Source organism: Phyllobates terribilis, unplaced genomic scaffold (assembly GCF_046119375.1).
Source record: "Phyllobates terribilis strain yellow unplaced genomic scaffold, ASM4611937v1 Scaffold_30__1_contigs__length_15301838, whole genome shotgun sequence".
In the NCBI taxonomy this organism is placed as follows: Eukaryota; Metazoa; Chordata; class Amphibia; order Anura; family Dendrobatidae; genus Phyllobates; species Phyllobates terribilis.
The window spans coordinates 6,959,988-6,985,332 of record NW_027362790.1 but is presented as its reverse complement, the minus strand read 5'-3'; the positions used below and the strand labels follow the sequence as shown (position 1 = coordinate 6,985,332).

The following is a 25,345-nucleotide window of genomic DNA, read 5'->3' as shown; positions in this document are numbered from 1 at the left end:
ATAGCGCGCACACAGCAGCAGCGGTGCCGTCTAACACTCAGCTGCAGCAGTGAGAAAATGGTGGCGACGGGGAAAATGGCTGGGTCTTATAGGGCAAGGACATGTGACATACACTGCCAATGACACATGCCCTTGCTTGTGTGAAAAAAAGCACTTCGCTCCGTGTGTGCGCTGCTGATAGGCTGACAGATTGCACCTCCCCGCTGTAAATGCGGGAAAGAGAAAGAAAAATGGAGATCTTCATTATTTCTGCAGAGATGCATCCCCTGACCCTCCCCCCGCCCCGGTGTACACTCAAACTGTGTATTAACATTGATTATCAGCATTACTGAGAAAAAATCCAGTTATGATTTTGGTGCACGAACAGTTATCGAACATAACCTCGAACAGCCGGATTTTTTTCAAATCGTTCGAGTTCGTCGAACGGCTCGAACACCGCCCAAAACAGCTCGAATTTGAGATTGGCGAACAGTTCGATTCGAACACCGCTCATCTCTAGTCCCTATCCCTACAATGGGTGCCTTCTTGAAGCCAGGGTGCAGTCATAGGCCAAAACCAATTCAGGTTATCGCTTCTCGGCCTTTTGGCTAACATTAAGTGTAGTATCTGTTCTCATTTAGTATATGTGCTTTGCTTTTACCAATATATTGTATTGTAATGTTATCTATCTATCTATCTATCTGTCCCTTCCTTCCTGAGATAAGCTGCAATAATGCATTTGTCCTTTGCTACACCGTTGCACATATACCATATACCTAGTCAGTGGCCTTGTTATCAGCTGCTATTCTTTTAATTCAACTGTCCCATCAGTTGGGTGTTGCTGAGTACCACGCATTTAAAAAAAATGTGGGGGCTGTTAAGATTTCTTTAGTGAAATGCTGGCTCCCTCTGGTGGAGCACTGACTTTTTTCATTTTCTATCTGTGGATGAAAAAAAGATATAAAAAAGTTTGGTCTGAGATGTTGTTTTAAAGTGCTACCTATGTCTGTCAATCAGAGCATCCTATTGGTTTTCGCCCAGGCAGATAGATTGCCTGCAATAGATGTAATGAGTGAATGGAACAATGGAATAATGCAAGAGAATGGGACAATGGAACAATGGAATAATGCAAGAATGGAAGAATGGAACATCATTGCATGTGTCATAATGGACTCCTGGCCTTTATCTGGCTGTGCTGCTGCAGTCAGCTACAGTCTGCAGGGAGCCTGCAGACCAGGAAGAAGGTGGACCGCTGCTTGTTTGTTCACTAATTAGTTATCCTCTCCCCATCCCCTTGTCTGCAGGTGCATGGGACATTGGGGGGGGGGGGAGAATGTTTGAAAATAGGCAGACTCATGCAGATTAAAAATGCATGCGTGGGCTGCAGCTGTAACAAGCAGTAAAGTTGTGGGTTTTAAGGTGTCTTTTGATGAACAACATGTCCTCCTAAGGGGAACCTTTGTCCCTATCCCTACAATGGGTGCCTTCTTGAAACCAGGGTGCAGTCATAGGCCAAAACCAATTCAGGTTATCGTTTCTCGGCCTTTTGGCTAACATCAAGTGTAGTATCTGTTCTCATTTAGTATATGTGCTTTGCTTTTACCAATATATTGTATTGTAATGTTATCTATCTATCTATCTACCCCTTCCTTCCTGAGATAAGCTGCAATAATGCATTTGTCCTTTGCTACTCCGTTGCACATACACCATATACCTAGTCAGTGGCCTTGTTATCAGCTGCTACTCTTTTAATTCAACTGTCCCATCAGTTGGGTGTTGCTGAGTACCACGCATTTAAAAAAAATGTGGGGGCCGTTACAATTTTTTTAGTGAAATGCTGGCTCCCTCTGAAAGAGCACTGACTTCTTTAATTTTCTATCTGTGGATGAAAAAAAGATAAAAAAAAGTTTGGTCTGAGATGTTGTTTTAAAGTGCTACCTATGTCTGTCAATCAGAACATCCTATTGGTTTTTACCCAGGCAGATAGATTGCTTGCAATAGATGTAATGAGTGAATGGAACAATGGAATAATGCAAGAGAATGGGACAATGGAACAATGGAATAATGCAAGAATGGAAGAATGGAACATCATTGCACGTGTCATAATGGGCTCCTGGCCTTTATCTGGCTGTGCTTCTGCAGTCAGCTACAGTCTGCAGGGAGCCTGCAGACTAGGAAGAAGGTGGACCGCTGCTTGTTTGTTCACTAATTAGTTATCCTCTCCCATTCCCCTTGTCTGCAGGTGCATGGGACATTGGGGGAGAGGGAAGAATGTTTGAAAATAGGCAGACTCATGCAGATTAAAAATGCATGCGTTGGCTGCAGCTGCAAGAAGCAGTTAAGTTGTGGGTTTTAAGGTGTCTATTGATGAACAACATGTCCTCCTAAGGGGAGTCTTTGTCCCTATCCCTACAATGGGTGCCTTCTTGAAGCCAGGGTGCAGTCATAGGCCAAAACCAATTCAGGTTATCGCTTCTCCGCCATTTGGCTAACATCAAGTGTAGTATCTGTTCTCATTTAGTATATGTGCTTTGCTTATACCAATATATTGTATTGTAATGTAATGTTATCTATCTATCTATCTATCTATCTATCTATCTATCTATCTATCTAACTATCTACCCCTTCCTTCCTGAGATAAGCTGCAATAATGCATTTGTCCTTTGCTACCCCGTTGCACATACACCATATACCTAGTCAGTGGCCTTGTTATCAGCTGCTACTCTACTAATTCAACTGTCCCATCAGTTGGGTGTTGCTGAGTACCACGCATTTAAAAAAAATGTGGGGGCCGTTACAATTTTTTTAGTGAAATGCTGGCTCCCTCCGGAAGAGCACTGACTTCTTTAATTTTCTATCTGTGGATGAAAAAAAGATAAAAAAAAGTTTGGTCTAAGATGTTGTTTTAAAGTGCTACCTATGTCTGTCAATCAGAGCATCCTATTGGTTTTCAACCAGGCAGATAGATTGCTTGCAATAGATGTAATGAGTGAATGGAACAATGGAATAATGCAAGAGAATGGGACAATGGAACAATGGAATAATGCAAGAATGGAAGAATGGAACATCATTGCACGTGTCATAATGGGCTCCTGGCCTTTATCTGGCTGTGCTTCTGCAGTCAGTTACAGTCTGCAGGGAGCCTGCAGACTAGGAAGAAGGTGGACCGCTGCTTGTTTGTTCACTAATTAGTTATCCTCTCCCATTCCCCTTGTCTGCAGGTGCATGGGACATTGGGGGAGAGGGAAGAATGTTTGAAAATAGGCAGACTCATGCAGATTAAAAATGCATGCGTGGGCTGCAGCTGCAAGAAGCAGTAAACTTGTGGGTTTTAAGGTGTCTATTGATGAACAACATGTCCTCCTAGGGGAGTCTTTGTCCCTATCCCTACAATGGGTGCCTTCTTGAAGCCAGGGTGCAGTCATAGGCCAAAACCAATTCAGGTTATCGCTTCTCGGCCTTTTGGCTAACATCAAGTGTATTATCTGTTCTCATTTAGTATATGTGCTTTGCTTTTACCAATATATTGTATTGTAATGTTATTTATCTATCTATCTATCTATCTATCTATCTATCTATCTATCTATCTATCTATCTATCTATCTATCTATCTATCTATCCCTTCCTTCCTGAGATAAGCTGCAATAATGCATTTGTCCTTTGCTCCACCGTTGCACATACACCATATACCTAGTCAGTGGCCTTGTTATCAGCTGCTACTCTTTTAATTCAACTGTCCCATCAGTTGGGTGTTTCTAAGTACATGCATTTAAAAAAATGTGGGGGACGTTACGATTTCTTTAGTGAAATGCTGGCTCTCTCTGGTGGAGCACTGACTTCTTTAATTTTCTATCTGTGGATGAAAAAAAGATAAAAAAAAGTTTGGTCTGAGATGTTGTTTTAAAGTGCTACCTATGTCTGTCAATCAGAACATCCTATTGTTTTTCACCCAGGCAGATAGATTGCTTGCAATAGATGTAATGAGTGAATGGAACAATGGAATAATGCAAGAGAATGAGACAATGGAACAATAGAATAATGCAAGAATGGAAGAATGGAACATCATTGCACGTGTCATAATGGGCTCCTGGCCTTTATCTGGCTTTGCTGCTGCAGTCAGCTACAGTCTTCATGGAGCCTGCAGACTAGGAAGAAGGTGGACCGCTGCTTGTTTGTTCACTATTTAGTTATCCTCTCCCCATCCCCTTGTCTGCAGGTGCATGGGACAATGGGGGGGAGGGGAGAATGTTTGAAAATAGGCATACTCATGCAGATTAAAAATGCATGCGTGGGCTGCAGCTGCAACAAGCAGTAAAGTTGTGGGTTATAAGGTGTCTATTGATGAACAAAATGTCCTCCTAAGGGGAGTCTTTGTCCCTATCCCTACAATGGGTGCCTACTTGAAGCCAGGTTGCAGTCATAGGCCAAAACCAATTCAGGTTATCGCTTCTCGGCCTTTTGGCTAAGATACCACATCTTGCCAGAAGGATTCTAAGCCAATCGTGCCCTTGGCCTTGAGGCATTGGCGGTGTAAAAGCCGTCTTAAGCCTCATGCTGCTTTAGGGGGCAGATACGCAAAGAAAACAAGAAGGCGATCGACCCAATCTACCTTTTGAAGATGGCATCAGCAGTAGCGGCCGCAGTGCGCTATGCCAGAGCTGGTGACCTTCGCATCAAGAACTCTTTCAAGATCGAAGTGGACGATGCATCCAAGGAGAAGATGACCTTGAAGTTTTTCGTGAGGAGAGTGCTGCTGGAGATCCTAGGAGTAAAGAGGGAAGACATCCTGGCCCTTCAAGATCGCCCTGGTTCCTTCACTTTGACTCTGGAGTCGGAGTATGCGTGCCAGAACCTCTTCCGCCAGATTCACCTGCAATACAAGCCAATGGCTCCCGCGGCCCCTCCTGAGGAGCCAAGGCCTTCAGACCCTATAAACATTTCCTTTTCGGACTCAGAAGTGCAGAGCCCGTTAAAATCGGTGGGCTTTATGTCTGATTCTGACAGTAGTGTGACCTGAACTATCCTGTCATGACCTCGTTAATTAAAGTAGCCTCGCTCAATGTGAGGAGTATAAGGGGCCCTACAAGAAGGGCTGCTTTGTTTTCCTACCTGTCAACGGTGGACTGTGATGTCTTTTGTTTGCAAGAATGTAACATTGACTTTGATATGAACTATGCAGACCTAAGAAAAGATTGGCCTCAGGGGCCCTCTATCTGGTCCGGAGACAATGAAAATCGTTCCTCTGGCATTGGAGTGCTTTTTAGGTCGCATGACTTTCTTCTGGACGTGCTCTTTTCTTAAATATTAGTTTTAAAGGTGTGGACTTTAGACTTTTGAACATTTATGCTTCTCCTGTGAAGGAAGAGAGACATCAGTTGTTTGAGGATGTGCAATATTACCTACCTGGTTCATCGCCTCTGATGTTCTGTGGGGATTTCAATTGTGTCTTGCCTGGTGAAGGGAGAAGCGGGAGTTCCACCGTTCCTAAAAAAGACAAAACAGAGAAACAACTAAAGGATTTGTTAACTGATTTTTTTCTTAGAGACTCCTGGAAAGAGATCCATAGTAATGATCCCGGCTATACTTGGGAGAACTCTTCTTCTAAATCTCGTATTGATTTTATTTTCATGTCCCAATATGTGAATGTGAAATCTGTTGTCTTAATCCCAAACATTTTTTCAGGTCATAAGTAGTGTTGAGCCACCCCCATAGTGTTCGGGTTCGGTTCGGTTCGTCGAACACCGGGATGTTCGAGGAACTGTTCGTCAAACTGTTCGTCGAACACCTTAGAACACCGTCGAACACCGTTAAAACCAATGGCAGGCAAACAAAAACACATAGAAAACACCTTCAAAGGTGTCCAAAAGCTGACAAACTGCTCAGAAGACACTCTCTTTAAAAAAGCCGGCCGGCAATTCAGCAGCGGCATACACCGGTACCCGACAATTTAGACAAGAAGGAATAGAGCATCACACATAGATTAGATAGATAGAAACATGTCAGTCACACATATAAGAAGCACAGTGACAGTGTTGGTTACTGCACTTGTCATTTAGTGTAAAGGATTTATTAAAAAAAATATTAGTGTTTTCATGCACCGTCTCTTTAAAAAAGCCGGCCGGCAATTCAGCAGCGGTACCCGACAATTTAGAACAGAAAGAATAGAGCTTCACACATAGATTAGATAGATAGAAACATGTCAGTCACATATATAATAAGTACAGTGACAGTGTTGCTTACTGTACTTGTCATTTAGTGTAAAGGATTTATTTAAAAAAATAATAGTGTTTTCATGCACTGTCTCTTTAAAAAAGCCGGCCGGCAATTCAGCATCTGTACTCGACAATTTAGAACAGAAAGAATAGAGAATCACACATAGATTAGATAGATAGAAACATGTCAGTCAGATATATAATAAGTACAGTGATAGTGTTGGTTACTGTACTTGTCATTTAGTGTTAAAATAAAGGATTTATTCAAAAAAAAATTAGCGTGGGGTTCCCCGTAATTTTAGTCTCTAGCGGAGGTTAAGCAGACGGCTGGGGTAGATGTTTGAAGCCTGGGAAGGGGGTAATACCCACGGAGCTTCCCAGGCTACTAATATCAGCCCCCAGCTGAATACCTAGCCTTTTCTAGCTATTAAAATGGGGGACCCCCCAAAAAAATGACGTGGGGTCCCCCCTAATTTAATAGCTAGCAAAGGCTAGGCAGACAGCTGGGGGCTGATATTAATAGCCCAGGAAGGGTACCATGAATATTGGCCCCCTCCCAGGCTAGAAACACCAGCCGTCAGCCGCCCCAGAAATGGCGCATCCATAGGATGCGCCAATTCTGGCACTTAACCTCGCTCTTCCCACTGCCCTGTAGCGGTGGCAGTGGGGTAATAGGGTTGGGGTTGATGTCAGCTTATAATGCCAGCTGACATCAAGCCCAGGTTAGTAATGGAGAGGCGTCTATAAGACACCCCCATTACTAACCCCATAGTGAAAGTTAAAAGAAAACACAACACCCAGAATAAAGTCCTTTAATTGAAATAAACACACAATTCTTTATTGTTCTAAATTAAACCATACTTACCATCACGCCCATTCCAGCTGAAGCCAACGATCTCCTGCAATAAAAGAAAAATAATAAAGCAACCTCATCCTTACCTTTCGATGGTTCCCAGGACAGCTCCAGCTCTGCTACATCGAAATGACAGGCTGGACCGCAGCAGAACGCTGCCATCCAGCCTGTCATCCCTCAGACACTGAGAAGAGCAGGCTTGCTTCGCTCCTCAGTGTCTCGCTGTGACGGCATCCAGATGAGCCGAGGTCATGTCCAATGAACTCGGCTCACCTCATGCACGTCATTGAAAGCGTGGGAAAATTCTCCTGCACTCAGCGCTTCAGCGTGGGAGAATTGTCACGCTGAAGCGCTGAGTGCAGGAGAATTTTCCCACGCTGTCAGTGACGTGCATGAGGTGAGCTGAGATCATTGGACATGAACTCACCTCATGCACGTCACTGACAGCGTGGAAAAATCTCACGCTGAAGCCCTGAGTGCAGGAGAATTCTCCCACGCTGTCAGTGACGTGCATGAGGTGAGCTCATGTCCAATGAACTCAGCTCACCTCATGCACGTCACTGACAGCGTGGGAGAATTCTCACGCTGAAGCGCTGAGTGCAGGAGAATTTTCCCACGCTGTCAGTGACGTGCATGAGGTGAGCTGAGTTCATTGGACATGAGCTCACCTCATGCACGTCACTGACAGCGTGGGAGAATTCTCCTGCACTCAGCGCTTCAGCGTGAGAATTTTCCCACGCTGTCAGTGACCTGCATGAGGTGAGCCGAGTTCATTGGACATGACCTCGGCTCATCTGGATGCCGTCACAGCGAGACACTGAGGAGCGCAAGCATGCCAGCGCTTCTCAGTGCCTGCGGGATGACAGGCTGGATGGCAGCGTTCTGCTGCGGTCCAGCCAGTCATCTCGATGTAGCAGAGCTGCAGCTGTCATGGGAACCATGGAAAGGTAAGGATGAGGTTGGTTTCTTATTTTTCTTTTATTTCAGGAGATCGTTGGCTTCAGCTGGAATGGGCGTGATGGTAAGTATGGTTTAGTTTAGAACAATAAAGAATTGTGTGTTTATTTCAATTAAAGGACTTTATTCTGGGTGTTGTGTTTTTTTTAAATACTTTACTAGAAATTCATGGCGGTCATGTCTAATACTGGCGTGACCCCATGAATTTTGGGCTTAGGGCCAGCTGATAATACCAAGCTGGCCCTAACCCCTTTATTACCCAGTGAGCCACCGCACCAGGGCCCTGGATGAGTTGGGTACAGCGCCAGAAGATGGCGCTTCTATGAACGCGCCATTTTCCGGGGTGGCTGCGGACTGCAATTTGCAGCGGGGGGGGCCCCAGAAAGCTTGGGCCTCCCTGCGCTGCAGATTCCAGCCCCCAGCTGCCTAGTTGTACCTGGCTGGACACAAAAATAGGGCGAAGCCCCACGTATTTTTTTTTTAATTATTTCATGAAATTCATGAAATAATTAAGAAAAAAAGGCCTTCTCTATATTGTTGTGTCCGGCCAGGTACAAATAGGCAGCTGGTGGTTGGGGGCAGCCCGTTCCTGCCTGCTGTACCTGGCTGGACACAAATATAGTGCGAAGCCCCACTTCAATTTTTTTAAATTACTTCAGGAAATTCATGAAATAATTAAAAAAAAACTGACGTGGGGCTTCGCACTATACTTGTGTCCAGTCAGGTGCAGCAGCCAGGAACGGGCTGCCCCCAACCACCGGCTGCCTATTTGTACCTGGCCGGACACAACAATATAGGGAAGACCTTTTTTTTTTAATTATTTCATGAAATAATTAAAAAAAATTGAGGTGGGGCTTCGCACTATATTTGGGTTCAGCCAGGTACAGCAGGCAGGACCAGGCTGCCCCCAACCAACAGCTGCCTATTTGTACCTGGCCGGACACAACAATGTAGGGAAGCCCTTTTTTTCTTAATTATTTCATGAAATAATTTAAAGAAAATTGACGTGGGGCTTCGCCCTGTTTTTGTGTCCAGCCAGGTACAACTAGGCAGCTGGGGGCTGGAATCCGCAGCGCAGGGAGAACCAAGCTTTCTGGGCCACCCCCGCTGCAAATTGCAGTCCGCAGCCACCCCGGAAAATGGCGCGTTCATAGAAGCGCCATCTTCTGGCGCTGTACCCAACTCATCCAGGGCCCTGGTGCGGTGGCTCACTGGGTAATAAAGGGGTTAAGGCCAGCTTGGCATTATCAGCTGGCCCTAAGCCCGAAATTCATGGGGTCACGCCAATATTAGACATGACCACCATGAATTTCTAGTAAAGTATTTAAAAAAAACACAACACCCAGAATAAAGTCCTTTAATTGAAATAAACACACAATTCTTTATTGTTCTAAATTAAACCATACTTACCGTCACGCCCATTCCAGCTGAAGCCAACGATCTCCTGAAACAAAAGAAAAATAATAAACCAACATCATCCTTACCTTTCCATGGTTCCCATGACAGCTTCAGCTCTGCTACATCGAGATGACAGGCTGTACCGCAGCAGAACGCTGCCATCCAGCCTGTCATCCCGAAGACACTGAGAAGCGCAGGGTTGCTTGCGCTCCACAGTGTCTCTCTGTGAGGGCATCCAGATGAGCCGAGTTCATGTCCAATGAACTCGGCTCACCTCATGCACGTCACTGACAGCGTGGGAAAATTCTCCTGCACTCAGCGCTTCAGCGTGGGAGAATTCTCACGCTGAAGCGCTGAGTGCAGGAGAATTTTCCCACGCTGTCAGTGACGTGCATGAGGTGAACTGAGTTCATTGGACATGAGCTCACCTCATGCACGTCACTGACAGCGTGGGAGAATTCTCCTGCACTCAGCGCTTAAGCGTGAGAATTTTCCCACGCTGTCAGTGACGTGCATGAGGTGTGCCGAGTTCATTGGACATGAACTCGGCTCATCTGGATGCCGTCACAGAGAGACGCTGAGGAGCGCAAGCAAGCCTGCGCTTCTCAGTGTCTGCGGGATGACAGGCTGGATGGCAGCTTTCTGCTGTGGTCCAGCCTGTCATCTCGATGTAGCAGAGCTGAAGCTGTCGTGGGAACCATGGAAAGGTAAGGATTATGTTGCTTTATTATTTTTCTTTTATTGCAGGGGATCGTTGGCTTCAGCTGGAATGGGCGTGATTGTAAGTATGGTTTAATTTAGAACAATAAAGAATTGTGTCTTTATTTCAATTAAAGGACTTTATTCTGGGTGTTTGTGTATTTTTTTAACTTTGACTACGGGGTTAGTAATGGGGGTGTCTTATAGACGCCTCTCCATTACTAACCTGGGCTTGATGTCAGCTGGCATTATAAGCTGACATCAACCCCAGCCCTATTACCCCACTGCCACCGCTACAGGGCAGTGGGAAGAGCGAGGCTAAGTGCCAGAATTGGCGCATCCTATGGATGCGCCATTTCTGGGGCGGCTGACGGCTGGTGTTTCTATCCTGGGAGGGGGCCAATATTCATGGCACCCTTCCTGGGCTATTAATATCAGCCCCCAGCTGTCTGCCTAGCCTTTGCTAGCTAATAAAATAGGGGGGACCCCACGTCATTTTTTTGGGGGGTCCCCCATTTTAATAGCTAGTAAAGGCTAGGTATTCAGCTGGGGGCTGATATTAGTAGCCTGGGAAGCTCCGTGGGTATTACCCCCTTCCCAGGCTTCAAACATCTGCCCCAGCCGTCTGCTTAACCTCCGCTAGAGCCTAAAATTAAGGGGAACCCCACGCCAATTTTTTTTTAAATAAATCCTTTATTTTAACACTAAATGACAAGTACAGTAATCAACACTATCACTGTACTTATTATATATGTGACTGACATGTTTCTATCTATCTAATCTATGTGTGATGCTCTATTCCTTCCATTCTAAATTGTCGAGTACCGCTGCTGAATTGCCGGCCGGCTTTTTTAAAGAGACAGTGCATGAAAACACTATTATTTTTTTAAATAAATCCTTTACACTAAATGACAAGTACAGTAAGCAACACTGTCACTGTACTTCATATATATGTGACTGACATGTTTCTATCTATCTAATCTATGTGTGAAGCTCTATTCTTTCGGTTCTAAATTGTCGGGTACCGATGTACGCCGCTGCTGAATTGCCGGCTTTTCATGTTTCACTGTGATCACAGTTCCCATCGATTTGGGCAATCACTCTAATGCCACAACCACCATGGCTGTGGCATTACAGTGAGTGGCAGACAATCCCTGCATGATTGGTGCTCTAAATAGCGCCAGACATGCAGGACACGCTTTTGGTGCACGAACAGTTATCGAACAGCCGAATTTTTTGCAAATCGTTCGGGTTTGTCGAACAACTCGAACACCGCCCAAAACAGCTCGAATTTGAGATTGGCGAACAGTTCTAGTCGAACACCGCTCATCTCTAGTCATAAGATGCTGCTATCAGAGTTAGAATTACTTGGGCTTGTCAAGGCAAGAGGAGTTTGGAGGCTAAATACAACATTGTTACAAGATCCTAAGGTAAGAACAGATTTTAAAGCGTTTTTTAATTATTTAAGAACAAAACAACAAAAATTTTTAACTCTGCTAGAATGGTGGGAATACAGCAAGATGAAGATAAAAAGTTTTTTTATCAAGGTCAGCATAGCCAATGCAAGAGAAAAGTCCGCTTGGCACAAGAGGCTTATTACTAAATTGCAGACCTGTTATCAACTAAGAGATGTGGGACTTGAAATGGACGATTTAATTGAAGCAACAAAAAAAGAAATTAAAAAGAGTATAGAGTCGAAGGGTAAGGAAATAATTTATAACTCAAAAATTGAAGTGATGGAGAAAAATGAAAAGTGCTCAAGGTTTTTTTTTAAAAAAGTAGTTGCTGCTAAGGAAATGATAACAGAATTAGAGGGTGAAACTACAACTGAAGGTATGCTCAACCAAGCTCACCAGTTTTATCAGCAGCTTTTTAATGAGAAAACTATAGACCAGTCTTTTACTGAAGATGCCCTTAATTCATTAAAAAATAGTCTGAGCCGCGAAGACCAAGAATTGTTATGCACTGAAGTCACCTTGTCGGAAGTAGATGCTGCTATCAAAAGTTTTTCCTATGGGAAAACCCCTGGTTCTGACGGTTTGCCTGTTGAATTTTATCGTGAATTTTGGAATTTTTTAAAACCCGACTTGTTTTTAGTAATCAAGGAAGCTTTTAAGTGTGATATCCTGCCGATATCTTGGAGAAGTGGTCTGGTCTCCCTGATTTTTAAAAAAGGAGCCAAATCCCATCTGGCAAACTGGAGACCAATCACACTGTTGAATGTTGATTACAAGTTGATGTCCAAAATTTTAGTGAACCGTTTTAAAAAAGTTTTATCCAAAGTTATTTATGAAGACCAGGTATGTGGGGTGCCAGGAAGAGGAGTTGCGGAGCACCTCAATACCATCCGCGATGTCATATGGTACCAGCAATCCAGGATACAAGACTTAGCAATTTTATCGTTGGATTTTCAAAAGGCTTTTGATCGTGTCTCTCATTGTTTTTTATGGTTGGTTTTAAAAAAAATGGGCTTCCCTGAAATGTTTATCAAGCAAGTGGCACTTTTATATAAGAACTCTTTTAGTAAAATTTTAATCAATGGATTTTTGTCTAAAGAAGTGTTTTTGCATTCAGGTGTGAAGCAAGGCTGCCCTTTGTCCCCAGTGCTATTTATATGTGCAATAGAGCCTCTTTTATCCATGTTACGAGAGGATAAAGTGATTAAAGGTGTCCCTATCCCTGGAGGACATGGAAGAGATGTGAAGGTAATGGGCTACATGGACGATATTACTATTTTTTATTCATCACCTGCTGCTCTCAGGAGAGCCATAAGAACTACCAATTTTTTTTGTGAAGCCTCAGGTTTTAAGTTAAACATTGAGAAATGTGATTGTTTTGTCCGTGGCAATTGGGCGGATGTGTCCATCCCTGATCTCCCGATGCAGTCAGAGAAGATTAAAATTCTGGGCGTGATTTTTGATCGACAGAATGATGGAATGAAGAGCTGGGATGGAGTAAGGGAGAAAATACAGAAGAAGATTGACTTTTGGAAATTAAGAAAATTAACAATCGAAGGTAAAGTTTTAATTATTAAGGCCCTTCTGCTTCCTGTCATGCTATATCTCAGTTATGTTTATCCCCCAAGTGACCTTACAGCGAGAAGATTACAGAGAATGCTGTTTGAATTTGTGTGGAACTCTAAGTTCGGAAAGGTGAAGAGAGAAACAATGTACAAGATGCACCACCTTGGTGGTAAGGATGTTCCCAACGTCAAACTGTTTTTATACTCCAAGTTTTTTAGCCTCTGTTTTAAATATATGTTTGCTTCAAGCCCTTGGGCACATTTTTTAAGATATGCAGCTGGCCACATTTTTAGAAGGCGAAAGTGGATATCCATTTCTTTAACAAGCCCAGTGTTGTTATCACCTCCACAACAATATGCCATCCTGGAGAAAGTTATCAGATTATATGGCCTAGATTCTTTAGAGATGGAGACATTGAAGAATGCAAGGAAGCTGCTGCAGCAATTAAAAAAGAAAGAAACCTTGACGCCCATAAGCCATTATTCATATAGCAGAGTCGCTAAAATATGGAATTTAACAAATGCACCTTACCTGATGAATCAACATAAAGACTTAGCTTGGATGATTGTGCAGGAATGTTTACCGACTCGTGATTTCCAGTATAAAAGAAGACTTAGCACTATACAAACCTGCCCGAGGCATCAGTGCAATAATGATGAGACTACTATGCACCTTATTTGGAATTGCGATTTTGCACAACAAGTGTGGAAAGACTGTGGTGAGCTTTTAAAATTTTTATCTGGTCTTAATTTTTTAAGTCATGAAGTGGTTTTATACGGGATTTTACCAAACATGACGAAAGAAAAAGAGAGAGTTTTATGGTGCACTTTGAGTTGTGTTAAAAGTGCTCTATGGAAGACCAGAAACATATTGTTGTTTAAAAGAGACTATATAGAAGTCAAAGACTGTATAAGACTGGCATTAAGTGAAATTTATATGTACTACCTAATGGATATGAAGAAGCTTGGAAAGAAAAGAGCCCTGAGTACATGGAACTATCACCTATGGAAGATGTTATTTTAAAGCTCTGAAGAAAAGATAAAGACTACGATATTTTAAATATAAACGCAAAAATCTGTTCTTATCAGTTTAATATCTGATACGTCCCCTATCTGGGGACCATATATTAAATGGATTTTTAGAACAGGGAGATGGAAAAAGAGCTTGCTCTGTCCACTCCACGCATTGACCTGGTATTGCAGCATTTGCAGGACCGGTGCACCCCTTCTTTAATGCAGTTTCTAAAATCAGAAAGAATTGAATTCAATGCTTTTTGTTGCTTTTGCTTGTTTGTCGGATTTTTGGATGGACTTTTTGGCTTTGCTTTTCTTCTCCTCATTGTATTTTTCATGTTAAAAGTTGCAGAAGCCAGATGACAAACTCATTTTGGTTCAACTTCAGCAACTCTGCATTGCATAGCCATGTACTGTAATGCAATGCTATCTATCTAGCTCTCCCTCTTTACTTCCTTTTGGATAAACAGCCATATTAGGCAAGCATTTTGGAGCTTTCACCTAACTAATTACAGGTGGTGAGTAGTGTTGAGCATTCCGATACTGAAATATCGGGTATCGGCCGATATTCGAGGTATCGGAGTTCCGATACTTAATTCCGATACTTTTACAATATCGAATACCGGAATCGGAAGTTCCCATAATGCCTGCACTCTGCAGTGTCTCTGAAGGATGACAAGCTGGATGGCAGCGCTCAGCTGAGATCCAGCCTGTCATCAGAATGCCATCCTAGCGTGAGAGAATTCTCCTGATTGTTTAAAAGCCGGCGGGCGGTGAAAAGCCGCCGACTTTTAAACAATCACACAGCCCCATACTGCTTCCCCGCAGCCTCCCACCCCGATCCTCCGCTCCCCTCGCCACCTCCCATCCCGATTGTAAGTTAGGACCGGGCGGGGAGCGCAGCACCAAGGAGCGGGGAGCGAAGGACCCGGGCGGGGAAGCCGGCAGTGAAAAGACTTCACCGCCGGCTTTCCCGGCTAGCATCAAGTGTAGTATCTGTTCTCATTTAGTATATGTGCTTTGCTTTTACCAATATATTGTATTGTAATGTTATCTATCTATCTATTTATTCCTTCCTTCCTGAGATAAGCTGCAATAATGCATTTGTCCTTTGCTTTACTTTGCACATACACCATATACTTAGTCAGTGGCCTTGTTATCAGCTGCTACTCTTTTAATTCAACTGTCCCATCAGTTGGGTGTTGCTAAGTACATGCATTTAAAAAAATGTGGGGAACGTTACGATTTCTTTAGTGAAATGCTGGCTCTCTCTGGTGGAGCACTGACTTCTTTAATTTTCTATCTGTGGATGAAAAAAAGATAAAAAAAAGTTTGGTCTGAGATGTTGTTTTAAAGTGCTACCTATGTCTGTCAATCAGAGCATCCTATTGTTTTTCACCCAGGCAGATAGATTGCTTGCAATAGATGTAATGAGTGAATGGAACAATGGAATAATGCAAGAGAATGAGACAATGGAACAATAGAATAATGCAAGAATGGAAGAATGGAACATCATTGCATGTGTCATAATGGGCTCCTGGCCTTTATCTGGCTTTGCTGCTGCAGTCAGCTACAGTCTTCATGGAGCCTGCAGACTAGGAAGAAGGTGGACCGCTGCTTGTTTGTTCACTATTTAGTTATCCTCTCCCCATCCCCTTGTCTGCAGGTGCATGGGACAATGGGGGGGAGGGGAGAATGTTTGAAAATAGGCAGACTCATGCAGATTAAAAATGCATGCGTGGGCTGCAGCTGTAACAAGCAGTAAAGTTGTGGGTTATAAAGTGTCTATTGATGAACAAAATGTCCTCCTAAGGGGAGTCTTTGTCCCTATCCCTACAATGGGTGCCTACTTGAAGCCAGGGTGCAGTCATAGGCCAAAACCAATTCAGGTTATCGCTTCTCGGCCTTTTGGCTAAGATACCACATCTTGCCAGAAGGATTCTAAGCCAATCGTGCCCTTGGCCTTGAGGCATCGGCGGTGTAAAAGCCGTCTTAAGCCTCATGCTGCTTTAGGGGGCAGATACGCAAAGAAAACAAGAAGGCGATCGACCCAATCTACCTTTTGAAGATGGCATCAGCAGTAGCGGCCGCAGTGCGCTATGCCAGAGCTGGTGACCTTCGCATCAAGAACTCTTTCAAGATCGAAGTGGACGGTGCATCCAAGGAGAAGATGACCTTGAAGTTTTTCGTGAGTAGAGTGCTCCTGGAGATCCTAGGAGTAAAGAGGGAAGACATCCTGGCCCTTCAAGATCGCCCCGGTTCCTTCACTTTGACTCTGGAGTCGGAGTATGCGTGACAGAACCTCTTCTGCCAGATTCACCTGCACCTTTCAGACGAGGACCTTAAAGGACTCACCTTTGTCATCCTTTACTCCGGTGGAGAGAAGCCGCTCGTGGTTCAGATGAGCAACCCTCATGTTCCCTTAGTTAATATTATTTGCTTTCTTCAAAACTATTTCCCAGAACTGCGGTATTCCCACAAGGTCATGAATGAGGAAAATCTCTGGACGGGAAAGCATAAATTTTTTGTTAAATTTTGTGAAGATCCAAATGGTATTGGTGGTCAGCGTCATCCTCCGTCAAGTTTCCTGATCGGTAGGGAGCGGGGGCGCCTCTTCTACCCGGACATGTCCCTCTTCTGCCGGAAATGCATGTGTTTCGGTCATACTTATGAGAACTGCAAGGAGGAGGTGGCAATTTGTACGAAGTGCTACAAGCATGGACATGCCACAATGGACTGTACCAATGAGATGGTGTGCAACATCTGCCGGGTCCCAGGTCACTCCTTCCGGGAGTGTCCTTTGAAGAAAAAGGCGGAAACCTACGCTGAAACGCTGGCAAAGCAACCTGCCCGTGCACCTCCATCTGCTCCCGCGGGGCGGGGGCAGCCCTCTGCTGTTCCTGCTCCTGCGGGTGCGTCTTCAGCGCAGGGGCAGTCTTCTGGCTCTCCAGTACCTGCTCCACAGACGAAGCCTGCTAGTACGTCAGGTGGTACATCTGCACCTGCTGCACAGAGGAAGCCAACCAACCCTCCTGCTCCTGCTGCTAAGGGGGGTCCCACCAGTGCTCCTGTATCTACTGTGCGAACACAATCCCCTGTGGGCGGGTCCACAAGCACTTCAGTGCCTGCTGCACAGGGAAAACCTGCCAGTTCTCCTATTCCTGCTGCGCATAAGCCCTCGTCTGTGCAGAAACCTCCAGCTGAGAAACTTGTCCCTCCTGATAAGAGGGGAGCTTCATCTAAGGACTGGGCTGCTGATTCTGATCTGGGTGATATGGTGGTGGAGGGGAGTCCCTCTGCTGAAATCGGGACATTTAGCTCGGAGGAAGAAGCAATGGAGCTGGAAACCCGTAGGAAAAGGAAAACAGACGATAGGTCTAATGAGAATGTGGCCAGGGAGACTTCCAAGAAGTGTCCATTAAAACCAAGTCTTCTGCAATACAAGCCAATGGCTCCCGCGGCCCCTCCTGAGGAGCCAAGGCCTTCAGACCCTATAAACATTTCCTTTTTGGACTCAGAAGTGCAGAGCCCGTTAACATCGGTGGGCTTTATGTCTGATTCTGACAGTAGTGTGACCTGAACTATCCTGTCATGACCTCGTTAAGTAAAGTAGCCTCGCTCAATGTGAGGAGTATAAGGGGCCCTACGAGAAGGGCTGCTTTGTTTTCCTACCTGTCAACGGTGGACTGTGATGTCTTTTGTTTGCAAGAATGTAACATTGACTTTGATATGAACTATGCAGACCTAAGAAAAGATTGGCCTCAGGGGCCCTCTATCTGGTCCAGAGACAATGAAAATCGTTCCTCTGGCATTGGAGTGCTTTTTAGGTCGCATGACTTTAAAATCAACTCTTTTGTGGACATTTCTTCTGGACGTGCTCTTTTCTTAAATATTAGTTTTAAAGGTGTGGACTTTAGACTTTTGAACATTTATGCTTCTCCTGTGAAGGTAGAGAGACATCAGTTGTTTGAGGATGTGCAATATTACCTACCTGGTTCATCGCCTCTGATGTTCTGTGGGGATTTCAATTGTGTCTTGCCTGGTGAAGGGAGAAGCGGGAGTTCCACCGTTCCTAAAAAAGACAAAACAGAGAAACAACTAAAGGATTTGTTAACTGATTTTTTTCTTAGAGACTCCTGGAAAAAGATCCATAGTAATGATCCCGGCTATACGTGGGAGAACTCTTCTTCTAAATCTCGTATCGATTTTATTTTCATGTCCCAATATGTGAATGTCAAATCTGTTGTCTTAATCCCAAACATTTTTTCAGATCATAAGATGCTGCTATCAGAGTTAGAATTGCCTGGGCTTGTCAAGGCAAGAGGAGTAGAGGCTAAATACAACATTGTTACAAGATCCTAAGGTAAGAACAGATTTTAAAGCGTTTTTTAATTATTTAAGAACAAAACAACAAAAATTTTTAACTCTGCTAGAATGGTGGGAATACAGCAAGATGAAGATAAAAAGTTTTTTTATCAAGGTCAGCATAGCCAATGCAAGAGAAAAGTCCGCTTGGCACAAGAGGCTTATTACTAAATTGCAGACCTGTTATCAACTAAGAGATGTGGGACTTGAAATGGACGATTTAATTGAAGCAACAAAAAAAGAAATTAAAAAGAGTATAGAGTCGAAGGGTGAGGAAATAATTTATAACTCAAAAATTGAAGTGATGGAGAAAAATTAAAAGTGCTCAAGGTTTTTTTTTAAAAAAAGTAGTTGCTGCTAAGGAAATGATAACAGAATTAGAGGGTGAAACTACAACTGAAGGTATGCTCAACCAAGCTCACCAGTTTTATCAGCAGCTTTATAATGAGAAAACTATAGACCAGTCTTTTACTGAAGATGCCCTTAATTCATTAAAAATAGTCTGAGCCGCGAAGACCAAGAATTGTTATGTACTGAAGTCACCTTGTCGGAAGTAGATGCTGCTATCAAAAGTTTTTCCTATGGGAAAACCCCTGGTTCTGACGGCTTGCCTGTTGAATTTTATCGTGAATTTTGGAATTTTTTAAAACCCGACTTGTTTTTAGTAATCAAGGAAGCTTTTAAGTGTGATATCCTGCCGATATCTTGGAGAAGTGGTCTGGTCTCCCTGATTTTTAAAAAAGGAGCCAAATCCCATCTGGCAAACTGGAGACCAATCACACTGTTGAATGTTGATTATAAGTTGATGTCCAAAATTTTAGTGAACCGTTTTAAAAAAGTTTTATCCAAAGTTATTTATGAAGACCAGGTATGTGGGGTGCCAGGAAGAGGAGTTGCGGAGCACCTCAATACCATCCGCGATGTCATATGGTACCAGCAATCCAGGATACAAGACTTAGCAATTTTATCGTTGGATTTTCAAAAGGCTTTTGATCGTGTCTCTCATTGTTTTTTATGGTTGGTTTTAAAAAAAATGGGCTTCCCTGAAATGTTTATCAAGCAAGTGGCACTTTTATATAAGAACTCTTTTAGTAAAATTTTAATCAATGGATTTTTGTCTAAAGAAGTGTTTTTGCATTCAGGTGTGAAGCAAGGCTGCCCTTTGTCCCCAGTGCTATTTATATGTGCAATAGAGCCTCTTTTATCCATGTTACGAGAGGATAAAGTGATTAAAGGTGTCCCTATCCCTGGAGGACATGGAAGAGATGTGAAGGTAATGGGCTACATGGACGATATTACTATTTTTTGTTCATCACCTGCTGCTCTCAGGAGAGCCATAAGAACTACCAATTTTTTTGTGAAGCCTCAGGTTTTAAGTTAAACATTGAGAAATGTGATTGTTTTGTCCGTGGCAATTGGGCGGATGTGTCCATCCCTGATCTCCCGATGCAGTCAGAGAAGATTAAAATTCTGGGCGTGATTTTTGATCGACAGAATGATGGAATGAAGAGCTGGGATGGAGTAAGGGAGAAAATACAGAAGAAGATTGACTTTTGGAAATTAAGAAAATTAACAATCGAAGGTAAAGTTTTAATTATTAAGGCCCTTCTGCTTCCTGTCATGCTATATCTCAGTTATGTTTATCCCCCAAGTGACCTTACAGCGAGAAGATTACAGAGAATGCTGTTTGAATTTGTGTGGAACTCTAAGTTCGGAAAGGTGAAGAGAGAAACAATGTACAAGATGCACCACCTTGGTGGTAAGGATGTTCCCAACGTCAAACTGTTTTTATACTCCAAGTTTTTTAGCCTCTGTTTTAAATATATGTTTGCTTCAAGCCCTTGGGCACATTTTTTAAGATATGCAGCTGGCCACATTTTTAGAAGGCGAAAGTGGATATCCATTTCTTTAACAAGCCCAGTGTTGTTATCCCCTCCACAACAATATGCCATCCTGGAGAAAGTTATCAGATTATATGGCCTAGATTCTTTAGAGATGGAGACATTGAAGAATGCAAGGAAGCTGCTGCAGCAATTAAAAAAGAAAGAAACCTTGACGCCCATAAGCCATTATTCATATAGCAGAGTCGCTAAAATATGGAATTTAACAAATGCACCTTACCTGATGAATCAACATAAAGACTTAGCTTGGATGATTGTGCAGGAATGTTTACCGACTCGTGATTTCCAGTATAAAAGAAGACTTAGCACTATACAAACCTGCCCGAGGCATCAGTGCAATAATGATGAGACTACTATGCACCTTATTTGGAATTGCGATTTTGCACAACAAGTGTGGAAAGACTGTGGTGAGCTTTTAAAATTTTTATCTGGTCTTAATTTTTTAAGTCATGAAGTGGTTTTATACGGGATTTTACCAAACATGACGAAAGAAAAAGAGAGAGTTTTATGGTGCACTTTGAGTTGTGTTAAAAGTGCTCTATGGAAGACCAGAAACATATTGTTGTTTAAAAGAGACTATATAGAAGTCAAAGACTGTATAAGACTGGCATTAAGTGAAATTTATATGTACTACCTAATGGATATGAAGAAGCTTGGAAAGAAAAGAGCCCTGAGTACATGGAACTATCACCTATGGAAGATGTTATTTTAAAGCTCTGAAGAAAAGATAAAGACTACGATATTTTAAATATAAACGCAAAAATCTGTTCTTATCAGTTTAATATCTGATACGTCCCCTATCTGGGGACCATATATTAAATGGATTTTTAGAACAGGGAGATGGTAAAAGAGCTTGCTCTGTCCACTCCACGCATTGACCTGGTATTGCAGCATTTCCAGGACCAGTGCACTCATTCTTTAATGCAGTTTCTAAAATCAGAAAGAATTGAATTCAATGCTTTTTGTTGCTTTTGCTTGTTTGTCGGATTTTTGGATGGACTTTTTGGCTTTGCTTTTCTTCTCCTCATTGTATTTTTCATGTTAAAAGTTGCAGAAGCCAGATGACAAACTCATTTTGGTTCAACTTCAGCAACTCTGCATTGCATAGCCATGTACTGTAATGCAATGCTATCTATCTAGCTCTCCCTCTTTACTTCCTTTTGGATAAACAGCCATATTAGGCAAGCATTTTGGAGCTTTCACCTAACTAATTACAGGTGGTGAGTAGGTGTTGAGCATTCCGATACTGAAATATCGGGTATCGGCCGATATTCGCGGTATCGGAGTTCCGATACTTAATTCCGATACTTTTACAATATCGAATACCGGAATCGGAAGTTCCCATAATGCCTGCGCTCTGCAGTGTCTCTGAAGGATGACAAGCTGGATGGCAGCGCTCAGCTGAGATCCAGCCTGTCATCAGAATGCCATCCTAGCGTGAGAGAATTCTCCTGATTGTTTAAAAGCCGGCGGGCGGTAAAAAGCCGCCGGCTTTTAAACAATCACACAGCCCCATACTGCTTCCCCGCAGCCTCCCACCCCGATCCTCCGCTCCCCTCGCCACCTCCCATCCCGATCGTAAGTTAGGACCGGGCGGGGAGCGCAGCACCAAGGAGCGGGGAGCGAAGGACCCGGGCGGGGAAGCCGGCAGGGAAAAGACTTCACCGCCGGCTTTCCCGTTCTGTGCTGCGCTTTCCTGCCGGTTATTTCAAATGAACAGCTGAGGTATCAGGTGATGCCGATCAGCTGTTCATTTGAAGTCGCCGCGGTGCCCTCAGAGGGTTCATGTGAGTTCATGCTTGACTGCATTGCATGAACTCACATGAACTTTCCCACGGTCGCACAGGTCAGCCTCACCTCCCAGACCGGTCATGATTGGTGTGTGCGGATGTCTGTGCGATGTGTGCGGGTGTGCGCGATGTGTGCGGGTGTGCGCGGTGTCTGTGCGATGTCTGGGGGTGTGTGCGGTGTCTGTGCGATGTGTGCGGGTGTGTGCGGTGTCTGTGCGATGTGTGCGGTGTCTGTGCGATGTCTGGGGGTGTGTGCGTGCAGGCAGACATAGGCCGATGTGACACTACTACTCCCATCGGCCTATGTCTGTCCCCCGTCCACTCGTGCCAGCAGGATCAGCTCGATGGGAGCAGTAGTTCCCATCAGCCTGATCCTGCTATTTAAATTGCCCTACTGTGTCCCCAATAAATTTTAAATTCATGTCATTGGTGGCCAGTGGTTACCTAAAATAAATTAGTTCATGCATTACCTGTCCCCGCCGATCGCCACCTAAAATAAAGTAAAAAATAAAAACTACACCTATACTCACCTAGACACCTAAATCCCCGAAGCCATCGATCTCCTGTAATAAAATATAAAATAATAAACCACAACCTTATCCTTACCCCTCCGTAGTAGTCCACGAGTGTCCCACGAAGATCTCCAGTTTAGAGCAGCCACATAGAATGTGACCGCTCTGAACCGCCGCCGCCGCTAGAATGACGGGGCCGTAAAGCAGCTCCGTCATTGCATAAGCGGGTTCACCGGAGTTCAGGCAGCGCTGCTCCGGTTAGCTGCTTTACGGCCCTGCTGTATCGTGAGAAATTCCCACGGTACAGCAGTGCCGTAAAGGAGGTCTACGGAGCTGCGCTGACTGAATGCACTCCGGTGACCTCAGTCAGGGGCTCCCGCTGCCGGGAGCGGACGTGTTCCCGGCAGTGTGAGCTTACAGCAGCCATGCACAGCTGTCACCATCTCCAGATGTGACAGCTGTGCATGGGAGATCAGGGCAGGAACGTGGACAGGTAACTATTTTTTTTTAGTAAACTAAGAATTAAATAAAATGGTGTGTTTTATTTCAAATAAATTATTTTTTTCTGGGTGTAGTGTGTGTTTTTTCTTTTTAACACTTTGTAGGTTAGTAATGGGGGTGTCTTATAGACGCCCATCATTACTAACCTGGGCTTCATGGCAGCTGGCGCTGACATGAACCCCAGCCCTATTACCCCCTGCCACCGCACCAGGGCAGCGTGGAAGAGCGAGGCTAAGTGCCAGAATTGGCGCATCCTATGGATGCGCCATTTCTGGGGCGGCTGATGGCTGGTGTTTCTAGCCTGGGAGGGGGCCAATATTCATGGCACCCTTCCTGGGCTATTAATATCAGCCCCCAGCTGTATGCCTAGCCTTTGCTAGCTATTAAAATAGGGGGGACCGCACGTCATTTTTTTGGGGGGGTCCCCCATTTTAATAGCTAGTAAAGGCTAGGTATTCAGCTGGGGGCTGATATTAGTAGTCTGGGAAGCTCCGTGGGTATTACCCCCTTCCCAGGCTTCAAACATCTGCCCCAGCTGTGTGCTTAACCTCCGCTAGAGACTAAAATTATGGGGGATCCCATGCCAATTTTTTTTTTAAATAAATCCTTTATTTTAACACTAAATGACATTTGAGGAGTTAATAAAGATGCAGTCCCTAAATTATTATTTATTTTTTAATTAATTTTTCCCAAAAATTTTGACGTCGGCTTTGCCATATTTTTGTATGCCAGCCAGGTACAGCATCCAGCTTCTATGAACGCGCCATTTTCCGGGGTGCTGCGGACTGCAATTTGCAGCGGGGGGGGGTCCCAGAAAGCTGGGGTCTCCCTGCGCTGCAGATTCCATCCCCCAGCTGCCTAGTTGTACCTGACTGGACACACCAATAGGGAGAAGCCCCACGTATTTTTTTTTTAAATTATTTCATGAAATTCATGAAATAATAAAGAAAAAAAGTGCTTCCCTATATTGTTGTGTCCGGCCAGGTACAAATAGGCAGCTGGTGGTTGGGGGCAGCCCGTTCCTGCCTGCTGTACCTGGCTGGACACAAATATAGTGCAAAGCCCCACGTCAATTTTTTTTAAATTATTTCAGGAAATTCATGAAATAATTTTAAAAAAATTGATGTGGGGCTTCGTCCTATATTTGTGTCCAGCCAGGTACAGCAGGCAGGAACGGGCTGCCCCCAACCACCAGCTGCCTATTTGTACCTGGCCGGACACAACAATATAGGGAAGCCCTTTTTTTAAAAAATTATTTCATGAAATAATTTAAAAAAAAATTGACGTGGAGCTTCGCACTATATTTGGGTCCAGCCAGGTACAGCAGGCAGGAACGGGCTGCCCCTAACCACCAGCTGCCTATTTGTACCTGGCCGGACACAACAATATAGGGAAGCCCTTTTTTTCTTAATTATTTCATGAATTTCATGAAATAATTAAAAAAAAAAATACGTAGAGCTTCGCCCTATTTTTGTGTCCAGCCAGGTACAACTAGGCAGCTGGGGGCTGGAATCTGCAGCGCAGGGAGGCCCAAGCTTTCTGGGCCCCACCCGCTGCAAATTGCAGTCCACAGCCGCCCCGGAAAATGGCGCGTTCATAGAAGCGCCATCTTCTGGCGCTGTACCCAACTCATCCAGGGCCCTGGTGCGGTGGCTCACTGGGTAATAAAGGGGTTAAAGCCAGCTTGGCATTATCAGCTGGCCCTAAGCCCGAAATTCATGGGGTCACGCCAATATTAGACATGACCACCATGAATTTCTAGTAAAGTATTTAAAAAAAACACAACACCCAGAATAAAGTCCTTTAATTGAAATAAAGACACAATTCTTTATTGTTCTAAATTAAACTATACTTACCATCACGCCAATTCCAGCTGAAGCCAACGATCTCCTGCAATAAAAGAAAAATAATAAACCAACCTCATCCTTACCTTCCCATGGATCCCACGACAGCTTCAGCTCTGCTACATCGAGATGACAGGCTGGACCGCAGCAGAACGCTGCCATCCAGCCTGTCATCCCTCAGACACTGAGAAGCGCAGGCTTGCTTGCGCTCCTCAGTGTCTCGCTGTGACGGCATCCAGATGAGCCGAGTTCATGTCCAATGAACTCGGCTCACCTCATGCACGTCACTGACAGCGTG

The 25,345-nt window shown here is 44.1% G+C and overlaps 6 pseudogenes; all 6 read left to right on the top strand.

Moving 5' to 3' along the window:
• The first annotated feature begins 567 nt into the window (after positions 1–567).
• LOC141180001 (U2 spliceosomal RNA) lies at positions 568–669 on the top strand (annotated as a pseudogene).
• An 840-nt stretch (positions 670–1,509) lies between these two features.
• Positions 1,510–1,627, top strand: LOC141179995 (U2 spliceosomal RNA; annotated as a pseudogene).
• An 820-nt stretch (positions 1,628–2,447) lies between these two features.
• On the top strand, positions 2,448–2,558 carry LOC141180037 (U2 spliceosomal RNA; annotated as a pseudogene).
• An 867-nt stretch (positions 2,559–3,425) lies between these two features.
• Positions 3,426–3,521, top strand: LOC141180003 (U2 spliceosomal RNA; annotated as a pseudogene).
• A 10,650-nt stretch (positions 3,522–14,171) lies between these two features.
• LOC141179956 (U2 spliceosomal RNA) lies at positions 14,172–14,348 on the top strand (annotated as a pseudogene).
• Positions 14,349–21,139: 6,791 nt separating this feature from the next.
• On the top strand, positions 21,140–21,316 carry LOC141179826 (U2 spliceosomal RNA; annotated as a pseudogene).
• Positions 21,317–25,345: the final 4,029 nt, after the last annotated feature.